Source organism: Peromyscus eremicus, chromosome 4, assembly GCF_949786415.1.
Source record: "Peromyscus eremicus chromosome 4, PerEre_H2_v1, whole genome shotgun sequence".
In the NCBI taxonomy this organism is placed as follows: Eukaryota; Metazoa; Chordata; class Mammalia; order Rodentia; family Cricetidae; genus Peromyscus; species Peromyscus eremicus.
The window spans coordinates 147,800,672-147,816,554 of record NC_081419.1 but is presented as its reverse complement, the minus strand read 5'-3'; positions in this window follow the sequence as shown (position 1 = coordinate 147,816,554).

The following is a 15,883-nucleotide window of genomic DNA, read 5'->3' as shown; positions in this document are numbered from 1 at the left end:
ACCCAAGGAATGCTCAATCGTACTACAAGGGCACTTGCTCAGCTATGTTCATAGCATCATTGTTTGTAATAGCCAGAACCTGGAAACTACCTAGATGCCCTTCAACTGAAGAATGGATAAATAAAATGTAGTACATATATACAATGGAGTACTACTCAGCAGAGAAAAACAATGACATCATGAGGTTTACAGGCAAATGGATGGAACTAGAAAATATCATCCTGAGTGAGGTAACCCAGACTCAGAAAGACAAACATGGTATGTACTCGCTCATAAATGGATTCTAGATGTAAAGCAAAATATAACCAGACTGCAACTCAAACTCCAGGGAGACTACCTAGTAAAGAGGACCCTAAGAAAGACACAGGGATCGCCAATGACAGAGAAATGGATGAGATCTATATGAGCAAACAGGACATGAAGAAGGGTAATGGAGGGCAAGGGTTGAGGGAATGAGAGCTTAGGGGAGTGGGAGATCCCAGCTGGATCAAGAACAGAGAGGGAGAACAAAGAAAGAGATACCATGATAAATGAAGACGTCATGGGAATAGGAAGTAGCAAAGTGCTAGAGAGGTCCCCAGAAATCCACAAAGATACCTCCACAATAGACTACTGGCAATGGTCGAGAGAAAGCCTGAGCTGACCTACTCTGGTGATCAGATGGCCGAACACCCTAATTATCATGATAGAGCTCTCATCCAGTGACTGTTGGAAGCAGATACAGAGATCCATGGGCAAGCCCCAAGTGGAGATCCAGGAGTCTAGTTGGCATAAGAGAGGAGGGATTATATGAGCAAGAGATATTGAGACCATGATTGGAAAAACCACAGGGACAAATAGCCAAACTAGTGGAAACACATGAACTATGAACCAACAGCTGAGGAACCCACATGGAACTGGATCAGGCCCTCTGGATACATGAGACAGTGGATTAGCTTGAACTGTTTAGGAGGCCCCCAGGCAGTGGGACCAGGACCTGTCCTTGGTGCATGAACTGGCTTTTTGGAACCTAGGGCCTATGCTGGGATTTTACTCAGACTAGGTTCAGGGAAGAGGGGACTGGACCTGCCTCAATTGAATCTACCATGCTGAGCTGAATCCCCAGGGGAGTCCTTGCCTTGGAGGAGGTGGGAAATGGGGGGGTGGATTGGGGAGAGAGGGGGACAGGATGAGTCAGGACAGGGGAATCAGTGGCTGATATGTAAAATTAAATTAATTATAAAGTTAAAAAATGTACAAGAAAAACATGTTTACTAGAGGTTGTAAATATAAATACAGCTGTTGTATAAAAAAAAGAAAAGAAAAGAAAACCTCTGCTTTAGAGCAACTCATGGACCCCATTGTACAGGTAGAAGCAAACTGAGAGTCAGTGAGATCAAGTCACTCATCCAAGGTCACACAGAAAGCAGGCAGATTCCAAAGGTCTGTTTCTAAGCATTGCCTTCTTCTCGATGACTGCCTGTTGACAGTGCTTTGGGTTGTTATATTGCTTCACAGTATTCACTGTGTTCCATATTATTAACTTACTGAGCACATTTGCTTTTTGTTGTTGTTGCTGCTGCTGCTGCTGTTTGGTGTTTTGAGGCAGGGTTTCTCTGGGTAACTTTGGAGCCTTTCCTGGAACTCCCTTTGCAGACCAGGCTGGCCTCGAACTCACAGAGATCCACCTGCCTCTGCCTCCCAAGTGCTTGGATTAAAGTTGCCTGGCCAATTTTGCTTTTATTAGAAAATTTTCATCTTTAAAAGAAATTGATTTGGAAGCATGAGCCTGTCATCCTAACTAGTCAGGAAGTTGATGCAAGAGAAGGGCTAATCCAAGGGATGCTTGGACTATAGGGTAAATCTGAGCCTGTCTAGGCAACTCAGTGAGACTCTGTCTCAAAACTTTAAAATAGAGTAAAAAGAGAACTTGGGGTTGTAACTCCATACTAGAGTACTTGCCTAGCATAATCAAGGCCCTGATTTTAATCCCTAGTACTGCACAATGTGGAAGAAGAGGAGGAGGCAGAAGAACATCATGCCTGTTCTCTTCACAGACACAATAACACAAGTTGACACTTGAAATCTTACAGTTTGTCTTTAAAGGAGCAGAACCAAGGCTGTAGAGTGTGGAGCACCACCCCTGAGGTCTAACCAAGGCTGTAGAGTGTGGAGCACCACCCCTGAGGTCTAACCAAGGCTGTAGAGTGTGGAGCACCACCCCTGAGGTCTAACCAAGACTGTAGAGTGTGGAACACCCCTGGGACGGTGCCTCCACTGAGGCAGGAGAGGTCTGACCAACCAAGGCTAATGCTACTGACAGGAAAAAGAGAGTCAGTTAGACTGGTTAACCATTCACCAAAGTTTTCACATGGGATAGCAAGATGGGGTGGCACTGCTGGGAGTCTCCTTACTCCAGACAATGGCACAAGATTCTACTAAAACTCTGCAACTACATCTACACATCCAAAGAAAGACCAAGGGCCTGTCTCCTAGAGCCAAAACCAGGGAAAGAGAGTGGCTCTCATATCTGCAATTCAACACTACACTGGTTAATGAGATGAGAAAAGGGTTATTCCCATTGGCAAAGAAGGGACAGTACTATCTGTAAGCCAAGGTGAGATGAGTCCCTGTACATGAGCAATTTGGACTTTTCTAAGAAGGCTATGAGTGTGGCTTAGTGTTGATCACTTGCCTAGCATGCGCAAGACCCAGGGTTCAACCCCGCACACCTAAACACAACATAAAATGCTTAGTAATGAAAAACAAGCTCAGTAAAATCATAGTGCACAATATCCATATTCAAAACTCAACCACACTTCTATCTACTGGCAATAAGCAACTGAAAAAATATACTTACTTTACCCCAAAACTCATGAAATATTTGGGCATAGATCGTGCAACATACATGCAAACTTTGTGTATTGAATGCCAAAATGGTAAAGGAAATCAAAGACCTGAATGACCAGAGAGAAGCTACAGTGATGAGCTAAAGACAATAGTGTCATGCTTTCAACTCTTTCATATGTACAGCTCTAATCCAAATGGATTGCTCAAATCAACACATCACCCATCTAAACCGGGACATGGTACTTGTACAAAGCAACAAGTTGAGGACCTGGAGAGCACAATTAGGTAGACCTGAGTTCACAAGCCCCAACACCCAAGTAAAAACCAGGTGTGGTAGCCAGGTGTGGTAACTAGGTGTGGTAGCACACATATGTCACCCTAGCACTGGAGGACAGAGATAAGAGGGTCCCTGGAGTAAACTCTAGGTTTACTGAGAATCTCTGTCTCAAATAATGATGATGATGATGATGTATAGGGTGATAGGGGAAGATGCCTGAAGTCTACTTCTGAACTCCATATGTATACACAGGCAAATTTATTTGTACAATACCAGTATACACACACACACACACACACACACACACACACACACACACTCAGCCTCCTCCCCAACAATACACAAAGACATCAACATGAAAAGGCCTTATATAAAGCCACTGGTTAGCAAGTTAATTTTAAAATATAATTTTTAAAAGGGGAATTCTAATGTAGGTTTCATGCATGGATAGATAACGCTATTCTCAAAAGTCGTGGGCTATTAACAAAAACTATAGTGCTAAGGGTGGGACATCGCCCAATGAGTTAGATCAGGAAGGCTACAGAGGTCTCCAAATTGACACAGGTTATTGCTATTGCCCTTGGTGACCCATCGTAAGTCCTTGGTAAGGGTCTTCCCTGTTGCTGAAGATACCACACATTTTGCTGTGACACAGAGAGAAACCAATCTCAAACCAACCAGGAGAATTCCTCCCTGGTTGCACCTTTCATGGTACCTGAAGTTGCTCTGCAGGCTTTGGGTGAGAACGACATTATGCATCCTCTCTGCTACAAACCAGGTGCTCACTGGTAAAGTATTGGTACAGTGACTTCAGACAACCAACTATTCTCTGAGTGGAACTGAGGTCTGTTCCACAGGAGGGGATTCAAGCCTGGTATTGTAATCCAGATCAAAAGTTCACCTTAGGTTCCTAGGGTGGAACCTGCTATTGTCATTTTGCTAAATGGCCCAGTTGTAAAATTGCTTTCTAAATATTCACGTTTATATCCAGAGATGTGGCTGCTGTCAACCTTGGTCAGAAAAGCTTCTTTTCCCAGTGGACAGCAGTCAGTGGTGAGATGACAACTGTCCAGGGCTGTTTATGAGACTGTCTAGTTCTAAATGGAACAAATTTATGAACCCCACTACCAATAAGGCTTGGGGAGCACTGAGAAAGAATATAAGAGCCAGAAAATGGGGAGGAGTGCTGTTGGGTGCTATCTTATGTCACCACATGAGGGTGGTACTCATGAGCTCATAATGCCTGGCACTACCTTCAAAAGACACCCACAAAATCAAAACAGCTACATTCCCAGTACATATGGGTAGAGGATCTTGGGGTTGGACCGCTTACTGGGGAGCCCTGGGCAGTGGAGAGTGGCTGCTGCAGGAATCAAGAGCTTTGGAAGATGATGAGTCTATTCAGTCACCAGTGCACCAGGGAACTGCACATATCACACACATGGGGAGTACTAACTAGACTTAAAGAGTTATAAAATAACAACGACAACCAAAACCAAACCACATACAATGCCCAAGAGAACAATGTCAAAAAGAATACAAAGGGAAAAAGAGGGAGATGGGAAAAATGAGGAAGGGAATGTGAGGAGGAACACCTAAAACTAAGAGACACGTAAGAGATCATATGGAAACCTACTACATTAGAAGCTTCTTAAAAAGTATATACATATATATATATAAAACATACACATATACATATATATGTATATAAGTATACATACATATATATATAAAACATACACATATACATATATATGTATATAAGTATACATACAAATGAAATACAAACAGAAATATCAAAAAAGTGAGGAGAAAAGCCTCAACTAGACATCTCACACAACCAAATGAAACAGCTAGCAACAGAATTGAATTAAACATTACAGAGATTTTGGCAAAAGTGGCCATCAGAAATCGCAAAATGGCTCAGGTTATTGCCAAAACTGGTGGTTGCTCTCCACAAACTGACATTAAGGCCCAACTGTAGAGAAATCAATTCCATAACTCACTGAACATGTAGAGGTAGACCTGATGCGTACTTACAGCCTTCACGTCTACTGACTAGTGATCATGGTCCTGGAAGGAACTCTACACACTACCACAGGTCAAAGGTAAATATCAATTCAGATACATCTGTCTGAGTTGGTGTTCTGTTGCTGTGAAGAGACTCTATACCACAGCAACTCTTATAAAGGAAAGCATTTATTTGTGGCTGACCCCCAGTTTCAGAAATTTAAGTCCATTGTCATCAATTCATGGAGCATGGTGCCATGCAGGCAGATATGATGCTGGAGAAGTAGCTGAGAGTTCCACACCCACATCTGCAGGCAGCAGGAAAAGAAACTCTGGGCTTTGCATGGGCTTTTCAAAACTCAAAGCCCACTCTTAGTAATATACTTCCTCCAACAAGGCCACATTTCCTAATCCTTAAAAACAGTGCAATTCCGAGGTGGCCAAAGAATTCACATCCATGAGCCTATGGACCCCATTCTTATTTAAACAACCACAAAACCTTTGGTCTGCACTGGTGACCTGGTGCATGACATGCTGACACAATTGTGGTACAAGATTTGTGGGAGAAAAGAGCCACTGTCTGGTTGCTTATAAAGTCCACACTGTGAGATGGAAGTCAGGCCTGCCACTGCACAGATGGTCAAGAACCTGAAACTAGACAGCACATGGACCTAGGGGAAACCAAACACCACAGTTCTACTAAAGGAATGTAGCAATGAGGTGACTCCAAGACTTTTGCTGGCTCACAGAACAGGGTCTTGCTCAGCCATCATCAGAGAAGCTTCCTCCTGCAGTCAAGGAGACAAATGGAAACCACAGCTGGACAATGCACAGAGAGTGGGAGAGGCTGGCACACTCAGAGCTGAAGGAGATGTCTCCAACACCCTCCCCGGGGTATCAGGAAACATGGCAGAAGGGAGACAGGAAGATTGTAGGAGCCAGAGAGAGAGGAAGACACCAAGGAACCAAGCCTCCAAGACACCACAGGCCTGAGGCACAGCTGGACTCACTGAGACTGTGGTGGAATGCAGAGGGCCTGTAGAGGTCTGGGGAGGGGGACACAAGCTTCATGTGTAAGACAGAAGCTGTCTCCCATTGACAGCTGCTTCCAAGGGGAAAATTAGTTTTCTCCCACAGAGTCTCACTGCCCATAAAATCCACACTCAAGGGCAGGCTCCAGGCCCAGCAGTACATGTTGAACAAAAAAGAACTCAGTGGTATTTTAGAGGATTATTGCCTCAAAATGCTTTGTGTGGGAATATTTTCTTTTTACCTTACAGGTTCTTTGTTTGTATATTATGGTTTGTGATTTTGTGTTTTATGGGATTTCTGTGTGTGCAAGTGTGTGGGGTTGACCTGTGTATGTGTTTCTTATGTATCTTTTTGGCTCTTTTTTCCCCTATTTGTTTGATTTTTCTCCTATTCTGGTTACCTAGGTTTTGTATGTGTGTTTATTGTTGTTGTTTGTTTGGTAATGAAGGATAGATTAAAAAGGAGGTGGATTTGGGTGAGTGGAAAGGTATGGAAGATCTAGGAAGAGTTTGAGGGGAATGATGATCAGAATACATTGTATGAAAAATGTCTGTCTTTAATAAAAATAAAAATTATTTTTAAAACATAATTACTATCATTACAAACAAAAGAAAAGGTAAAATAAAATTAACTGATTACAAAAAGGAATGCTTATCCCCTTTAAGCTGGCTCTTGACTCTTACATGTCTTTATAAATAAAGTTTTATTGAAACAGCCACATTGGTTTATTATGTCTGTGTCTTCTGCATGCCTGTTTAGGGTTACAACAGCAGACTTTCTGTGTTCTGTACATGACCCACTTCCTGACACCGTGATAGCAATAAGCATATGACAGATATTCATGGCTTAAGTTTCAGTTAGTTTGTCTTTCTCAAAGTTAGCAGTACAAGCAGAATGCTCTCTCCTGGTGCTAGATGTTAAAGGTGGGGTGACTTTATGGGCAGTGGCAGCTCATGCCTTTAATCCCAACACACAGGAGGCAGAGGTAGGAGGATCTCTAAATTAGATGCCATCTTCATATACAGACCAAGTTCCCCAGTTGTCAGTACAGCAATGGATATACAGAGAAACACTGTGCACAAAGAGGAAAAAAAAAGGCTTTTTAAAGAATATTTAAAATGTAAAAAGTGGGGTGACCTACAGCACCCTCTAAGCCATATGGTCTGAAAATCCACCAAACATCCTTGCACCGAAAATTTGTTATTTCCTGTTTTGTGTTTTTCTATCTTATTATAGTTGCAAAAATGTCCATCTCAGTTCCCTGCTTCTAATTTAGATCCATTCTTCTCACCCTAGAATTCCTATTTGAAATTTTATCCTGTGTCATGGGTCTGGGATTGAACACTTTGAGGATTTTAAGCCACTCTACCCACCACCACAGGCACTGTAAGTATTTCTGGGACATGACAAGAGGGGTCCATGACTTCTGGGTCTTCCTCATCCCAGGTAGAGCCTCTGGGACTGGCTGTGGTTGCTCTAATGCTCCTGCCTCAGGACAGCAGGCAGCTATTTCAGGAAACAAAGGTGTGGCCCCTCAGGAAAGGTGCTTGGCAATGAAGGCTCAGGCCAGGACATACACAATGTGTGTATGCACCCTCATGTTCCTCCATTGCCCAGCACCAAATCCAGGCCTGTTTGAGTCTCCTCTCAAATAGCTCATGAAATCCTGCAGTCATCATCATCTTCAACTCCTCCTCCTGATCCCATCTCACACCAGAATAACGAACACTTCCTTACCTGGTTTCTTTATGAATCATCTATTCTGTGGAGTACAGGTTTTTGAAGTATGACTTGATGATTCTCTGGTCAATCTTCAAAAACCTATACTCCACAAAACTGGAAATTCTAAAAGAAACAGACAATTTCCTGGATAGGGACCACATACCAAAATCAACTCAAGACCAGATAACCAACTTAAAGAGACCTATAACCTCTAAGAAAATAAAAACAGTCATTAAAATCTCCCAAGCAAAAAACCCAGACAGACAGTTTCAGCACAAAATTCGACCATAATTTCAAAGAAGAGCTAATACCAATACTCTTCAAAATGTTAACACAATAGGAACAGAAGGAACATTGCCAAACTCCTTTTATGTGGCTACAGCAACCCTGATACCCAATCCACTCAAGGATTCAACTAAAAAGAGAATTACAGTCAAATCTCCCTCATGAACATTGATGCAAAAATACTCAATAAAATACTGACAAACTGAATCCAAGAACACATCAAAGAAATCATCCACCATTATCAAGAAGGCTTCATCCTAAAGATGCATGGATGGTTCAACATAAGAAAATCTGTCAATGTAATCCACCATATAAATAAACTGAAAGAAAAAACCCACATGATCATTTCATTAGATGCTGAAAAAGTCTTCAACAAAATCCAGCACCCCTTCATCATAAAGGTCTTGTAGAGATCAGGAATACAGGGAACATACCTAAACATAATAAAGACAATTTACAGCAAGCCAACAGCCAACATCAAACTAAATGGAGAGAAACTCAAAGAAATTCCACTAAAATCAGGAACAAGACAAGACTGCCCCACTGTACCCATATCTATTCAATATAGTATTCAAAGTTGTAGCTAAAGCAATAAGACAACAAAAAAAAATAAAAGGAATAAAAATGGTAAAGGAAGAAGTCAAACTTTCACTATTTGCAGGCAGTATGATAGTATTCATAAGTGACCCCCAAAATTCTACCAGGGAACTCCTACAAGTGATAAACACCTTCAGTAATGTGGCAAGATACAAGATTAACTCAAAAAATATCAGTAGCCCTCCTATATACAAATGAAAAATGGGCTGAGAAAAAATAAGAGAAACATAATCCTTTACAATAGCCACAAATAATATAAATACCTTGGGGTAACTCTAACTAAGCAAGTGAAAGACCTGTATGGCAAGAAATTAAAGTCAGGAAGAAAGAAACTAAAGAAGTTATCAGAAAATGGAAAAATCTTCCATGCTCATGCATAGGTAAAACCAACATAATATTAATGGCAATCTTACCAAAAGCAATCTACAGGTTCAATGCAATTGTCATCAAAATCCCAACACAATTTTTCACAGACATCAAAAGAACAATACTCAACTTCATATTCAAAAACCAAAAAAAAAAAATGATAGCTAAAATTATCCTCTAGGAACTTCTGGAGGCATGACCATCTCTGACCTCAAGCTCTACTACAGAGGTTAAAAAAAAAAAAAACTAGCCTGGTATTGGCATAAAATCTGACATATGGACCTATGTAATCAAATTGAACACCCTGACATTAATCTGAACACGTAAGATCACCTAATTTTTGACAAAGAAGCCAAAACTGTACAATGGGAAAAAAGAAACATATTCAAAAAATGGTGCTGGCAGAAATGGATGTCAATAACATGTAGAAGACTGCAAATAGATCCATATCTGTCACCACACACAAAACTCAAGTAACTCCTAGTGGATCAAAGACATCAATATAAAATCAGTTATACTGAACCTGACAGAAGAGAAAGTAGGAAGTAGGCCTGAACATATTGACACAAGAGACTATTTCCTAAATAATACCAGTACCACAGGCACTAAGAACAACAATTAATAAATGGGATGTCCTGAAATTGAGAAGCTTCTATAAAGCAAGGGACATGGTAAATAAAACAAAATGGCGGCCTACAGAATGGGAAAACATCTTCAGCAACCCCACATCTGACAGAGGGCTGATCTTCAAATATATAAAGAACTCAAAATATTAGACTTCAAATACCAAACAATCAAATTAAAAAATGGGCTACAGAGCTAAACAGAGAATTCTCAATAGGAGAATCTCAAATGGCTGAAAGACATTGAAGGAATTGCTCAATATCCTTAGTCATTAGGGAAATGCAAATCAAAACAACTCTGAGATACCATCTTATACCTCTCAGAATGACTAAGATAAAAACACTGATGAGAGTTTATGCTGGAGAGGATATTCAGCAAGGGGAATACTCCTCCACTGTTGGTGGGAGTGCAAACTTGTACAGCCACTTTGGAGATCAGTATGGCAGTTTCTCAGAAAATTGGGAATCAATCTACCTCAAGACCTGGCTATAAATTCTTGGACATATACCCAAGGAATGCTCAATCATACCACAAGGACACTTGCTCAACTAGGTTTACAGTTGCATTGTTTGTAATAGTCAGAACCTGGAAACAATGTAGATGCCACTCAAACAAAGAATGGCTAAAGAAAAACTGGTACATATACACAATGGAATAGTACTCAGCAGTGAAAAACATTGATATCATGAAAATCACAGGAAAATGGATGGAACTAGATAATATCATCCTGAGTGAGGTAACCCCAACTCAGAAAGACAAACATGGTATGTACTCACTTATAAGTGGATACTAGATGTAAAACAAAAAATGACCAGACTAAAACTCACAGCTCCAGAGAAGCTAGCTAACAAGGAGAACCCTAAGAAGGACATGAGTCACCCTGGGAAAGGGAAATAGATGAGATCTCCTGAGTAAATAGGAGTCAATGCACGGTGTGGGGGGAATAGAGAGTAGATAGTGAGGGATGAAAACATAAGGGAATGGGTTGGTCAAGCTGGAACAGGAATGGAGTGGAAGAGCAGTGAAAGAAATATCTTGATAGACGGAGACATCACTGGCATAGAGAGAAACCTAGGGCTAGGAAGTTCCCAGGAATCCACAAGGATGACCCCAGCAAGACAACAAGCAATAGTGGGCAGGGTGCCTGAGTTGGCTTACTCCAGTAATCAGGTTGGTGAATACTCTGTCATCATAGAGCCTTCATCCAGTAACTGATGGAAGCAGATGAAGAGATCCTTAGCCAAGCACCAGGCCAAACTCCAGGAGTCCGGTTGAAGAGAAGAGGTTTTCTTTCTTTCTTTTCTTTTTTGTTAAATATTTTTATTTTATAATTAATTTAATTTTATATATCAGCCATGGATTCACATGTCCTCCCTCCTCCAATTCCCAGCCTTCCCTCCCAATCAACCCTCCATTCCCACATCCTCCAAGGTCTCCTCTGGGGAGTCAGCCCAGTCTAAAGATTCAGTTGAGGCAGGTCCAGTCCCTTCATCCCTTCACCTAGGCTGAGCAAAGTGTCTCAGCATAGGCCCTAGGTTCCAAAAAGCCAGCTCATGCACAAGGACAGGTCCTGGTCCCACTGCATGGGAGCCTCTTAAACAGTTCAAGCTAATCCACTGTCTCACTTATCCAGAGGGCCTGATCCAGTTCCATGGGGGCTCCTCAGCTCTTGGTTCACAGTTCTTGTGTTTACATTAGTTTGGCTATTTGTCCCTGTGCTTTTTCCAATCATGGTCTCAATGTCTCTTGCTTATATAATCTCTCCTCTTTCATGCCAACTGGACTCCTGGAGCTCCACTTGGGGCTTGGCCTTGGATCTCTGCATCTGCTTCCATCAGTCACTGGATGAGAGTTCTATCATGACAGTTAGGGTGTTCAGCCATCTGATCACCAGAGTAGGAGAGCTCAGGCTTTCTCTTGACCATTGCCAGTAGTCTATTGTGGAGGTATCTTTGTGGATTTCTAAGGACCTCTCTAATACTTTGCTACTTCCTATTCCCATGAGGTCTTCATTTATCATGGTATCTCTTTCTTTGTTCTCCCTCTCTGTTCTTGATCCAGCTGGGATCTCCCACTCCCCTAAGCTCTTATTCCCTCAACCCTTGCCCTCCATTACCTCCCTTCATGTCCTGTTTGGTCATATAGATCTCATCCATTTCTCTGTCATTGGCGATCCCTGTGTCTTTCTTAGGGTCCTCTTTACTAGGTAGTCTCCCTGGAGTTTGAGTTGCAGTCTGGTTATATTTTGCTTTACATCTAGAATCCATTTATGAGCGAGTACATACCATGTTTGTCTTTCTGAGTCTGGGTTACCTCACTCAGGATGATATTTTCTAGTTCCATCCATTTGCCTGTAAACCTCATGATGTCATTGTTTTTCTCTGCTGAGTAGTACTCCATTGTATATATGTACCACATTTTACTTATCCATTCTTCAGTTGAAGGGCATCTAGGTTGTTTCCAGGTTCTGGCTATTAAAAAAAAGTGCTGCTATGAACATAGCTGAGCAAGTGCCCTTGTGGTAAGAGTGAGAATTTCTTGGGTATATGCCCAAGAGTGGTATACCTGAATCATGAGGGAGGTCGATTCCCAATTTTCTAAGAAAGCATCATATTGATTTCCAAAGTGGCTTTACAAGTTTGCATTCCCACCAACCGTGCAGGAATGTTCCCCTTGCTCCACACCCTCTCCAACACAAGCTGTCTTCAGTGTTTTTGATCTTAGCCATTCTGACCGGTGTAAGATGGTATCTCAGAGTCATTTTGGTTTGCATTTCTCTGATGATTAAGGATGTTGAGCAATTCTTAAATGTCTTTCAGCCATTTGAACTTCTTCTGTAGAGAATTCTCTGTTTAGCTCTATAGCCCATTTCTTAATTGGACTGTTGGGCATTTTGATGTCTAATTTCTTGAGTTCTTTATATATTCTGAATATCAGCCCTCTGTCAGAAGTGGGGTTGGTGAGGAACTTTTCCCATTCAGTAGGCTTTTGTTTTGTATTGTTGACTGTGTCCTCTGTCCTACAAAAGCTTCTCACTTTCAAGAGGTCCCATTGATTAATTGTTTCTCTCAGTGTCTGTGCTACTGGTGTTACATTTAGGAAGTGATCTCCGGTACCAATTCATTCAAAGCTTCATTCAAAGCTACCTCCTACTTTCTCTTCTATCAGGTTCAGAGTAACTGGATTCATGTTGAGGTCTTTGATCCACTTGGACTTAAGTTTTGTGCACAATGACAGATATGGATCTATTTGAAGTCTTCTACATGTTGACATCCAGTTATGCCAGCACCATTTCTTTTTTCCATTGTACAGTTTTGGCTTCTTTGTCAAAAATCATATGTTCATAGGTGTGAGGATTAATGTCAGGGTCTTCAGTTCGGTTCCATTGGTCCACATGTCACTTTTTATGCCAGTACCAAGCTGTTTTTATTACTGTAGCTCTATAGTAGAGCTTGAAGTCAGAGATTGTGATGCCTCCAGAGGTTGTTTTACTGTACAGGATTCTTTTGGCTATCCTGGGTTTTTTGTTTTTCCATATGTAGTTGAATATGGTTCTTTCAGGTCTGTGAAGAATTGTGTTGGGATTTTGATGGAGATTGCATTGAATCTGTAGATTGCTTTTGGTAAGATTGCCATTTTTACTATGTTAATCCTAACTATCCATGAGCATGGGCGATCTTTCCATTTTCTGATATCTTCTTCAATTTCTTTTTTCAGGGGCTTAAAGTTCTTGTCATACAGGTCCTTCACTTGCTTAGTTAGAGTTACCCCAAGGTATTTTATATTATTTGTGGCTATTTTAAAGGGTGATATATCTCTGATTTCTTTCTCAGCCTGTTTGTCATTTGTTTATAGGAGGGCTACTGATTTTTTTTTTGAGTTAATCTTGTATCCTGCTACAATGCTAAAGGTGTTTATAAGCTGTATGAGTTCCTTGGTTGAATTTTTGGGGTCACTTACATATACTATCATCTCATCTGCAAATAGTGAAAGCTTGACTTCTTCCTTACCAACTTTTATCCCCTTGATTTCCTTATGTTGTCTTATTGCTCTGGCTAGAACTTCAAGTACTATACTGAATAAGTATGGAGAGAGCAGACAGCCTTGCCTTGTTCCTGATTTTATTGGAATCACTTTGAGTTTCTCTCCATTTACTTTGATGTTGGCTGTTGGCTTGCTGTAAATTGTCTTTATTATGTTTAGGTATGTTCCCTGTATTCCTGATCTCTCCAAGACCTTTATCATGAAGGGGTGTTGGATTTTGTCAAAGGCCTTTTAAGCATCTAGTGTGATGATCATGTGGTTTTGGAAAGAGGTTTTCTATGAGCTAGGGACATCAAGATCATCATGGGGAAAACTACAAATCGATCAAACCAAGTTAGTGGGAACTCCTGAACTCTAGAGGAGCAGCTATGGAGCCTGCATGGGACTGGACTAGGCTGTCTACATGAGTGAGCCAGTTGTGTAGATCGGTCAGTTTAAGGGACCCTGGACATTGGGATCACGATCTATCTCTGGTGCATGAGTTGTCTTTTCAGAGCCCACTACCTATCTATAGTGGAACACATTGCACAGCCTTGATGCAAAGGGGAGGAACTTGGACCTGCCTCCAGTGTATATACCAGGCTTTGCTGACACCCAATTAGAGGCGATATCTTTTTCGGAAAAGAGAATGGCGTTGACTTGTGGGGGAACACTGCATAAGGGGAGGGGAAGAGTGATGAGAGTGGGATCTATAGCAGATATATAAAATGAATTTTAAAAATTCTCAATAAAAAAAAGAAACATCAACTCTTCTTTCCATGCTGACACTTTCCCAGTTATCTCTCTATGGACCATGCATTTCTCCATCCATTTATCCTTCTGTTCCTCCATCCAACCATCCATCCAGCTACCCATCCTTACTTTGCACATGTCCAACTTTACCCTTGCCTAGAGAAGCTTTGCTCCACAGTGAGGAACAGGCAGAGTACAGAGAAGAGGAGACTGAGTGCTGAGCCCTACATCAGAGTCTTTATCTACTCCACTACCACTAAGACTCAGAAGAAGGTAAGAGCCAGAAAATGGAGAGTCCTGCTGTGGGGTGCTGCCTTCTGTCATGACATGGATGTTGGCATCATGAACAAACAGCAGCAGGCATCACATACATGACATCAAGAGAGCCAAACCCCAGCATAGTGCATAGAAGATCTCCATTACTGAGGAGCTGTGGGCAGTGGATAGTCGCTGGGGCAGGAGAATCATTCTTTTAGTAGGTGCGCATACCCCATTTCCCATAATCCACTGAATGGGGCGCACCACACAAGTGTGTTCAGAACTAGGTGGACTTTTCAGTTTTGAAACGAAAGCAGCAATAACAAAAACACAGACACACACAAACTCACACAAAAAAAAAACAACTAAAAAATTGGAGAGAGAAGAGTTATACAGGAAGGAATGAGGAGGGCAATATGAGAAAAGTAGCTAAAATTAGGACCACTTGAGAGATAATGTGCAGAGATTTCACCATAGAAACATTATTAAAAGTATTTATATATAATCTGTAAATAAAATTATACACACACATATATACAAGATTGTGTGATTTAATAGAAATGTGAATGGAATCACCAAATAACAGGGAAATAAAGCCCTAGTTAGATGTCTCATCACCAAAGAGACATCAGTGACAGGATTGGCTTTCATTTATTCAGGTGTTAACCAAAAGGCCCCCTAGACATGGATTCCCACAAACATCTCAGGCTAAACTCAAGACTGTTAGTTTCTCTCCAGAAACTGACATTAAGGCTCTATGGTACAGACCTCAACTCTATAACTTAATGAACACAAAGAAGTTGAGCTGGTGTGTACCTATAGCCTTCACCTCTAGTGACAAGTGATCATGGTCCTGGAAGGGACTCTACAAACTACCAGAGGTCAAAGGTAAACATCAATCCAGATAGACCTGTCAGAGTTGGTGTTCTGATGCTGTGAAGAGACTCTATACCACAGCAACTCTTATAAAGGAAAGCATTTATTTGTGGCTGACACCCAGTCAGAGTTTTAAGTCCATTGTCATCAATTCATGGAGCATGGTGCCATGCAGGCAGATATGGTGCTGGAGTAGTAGCTGAGAGTTCTACACCCACATCTGCAGGCAGC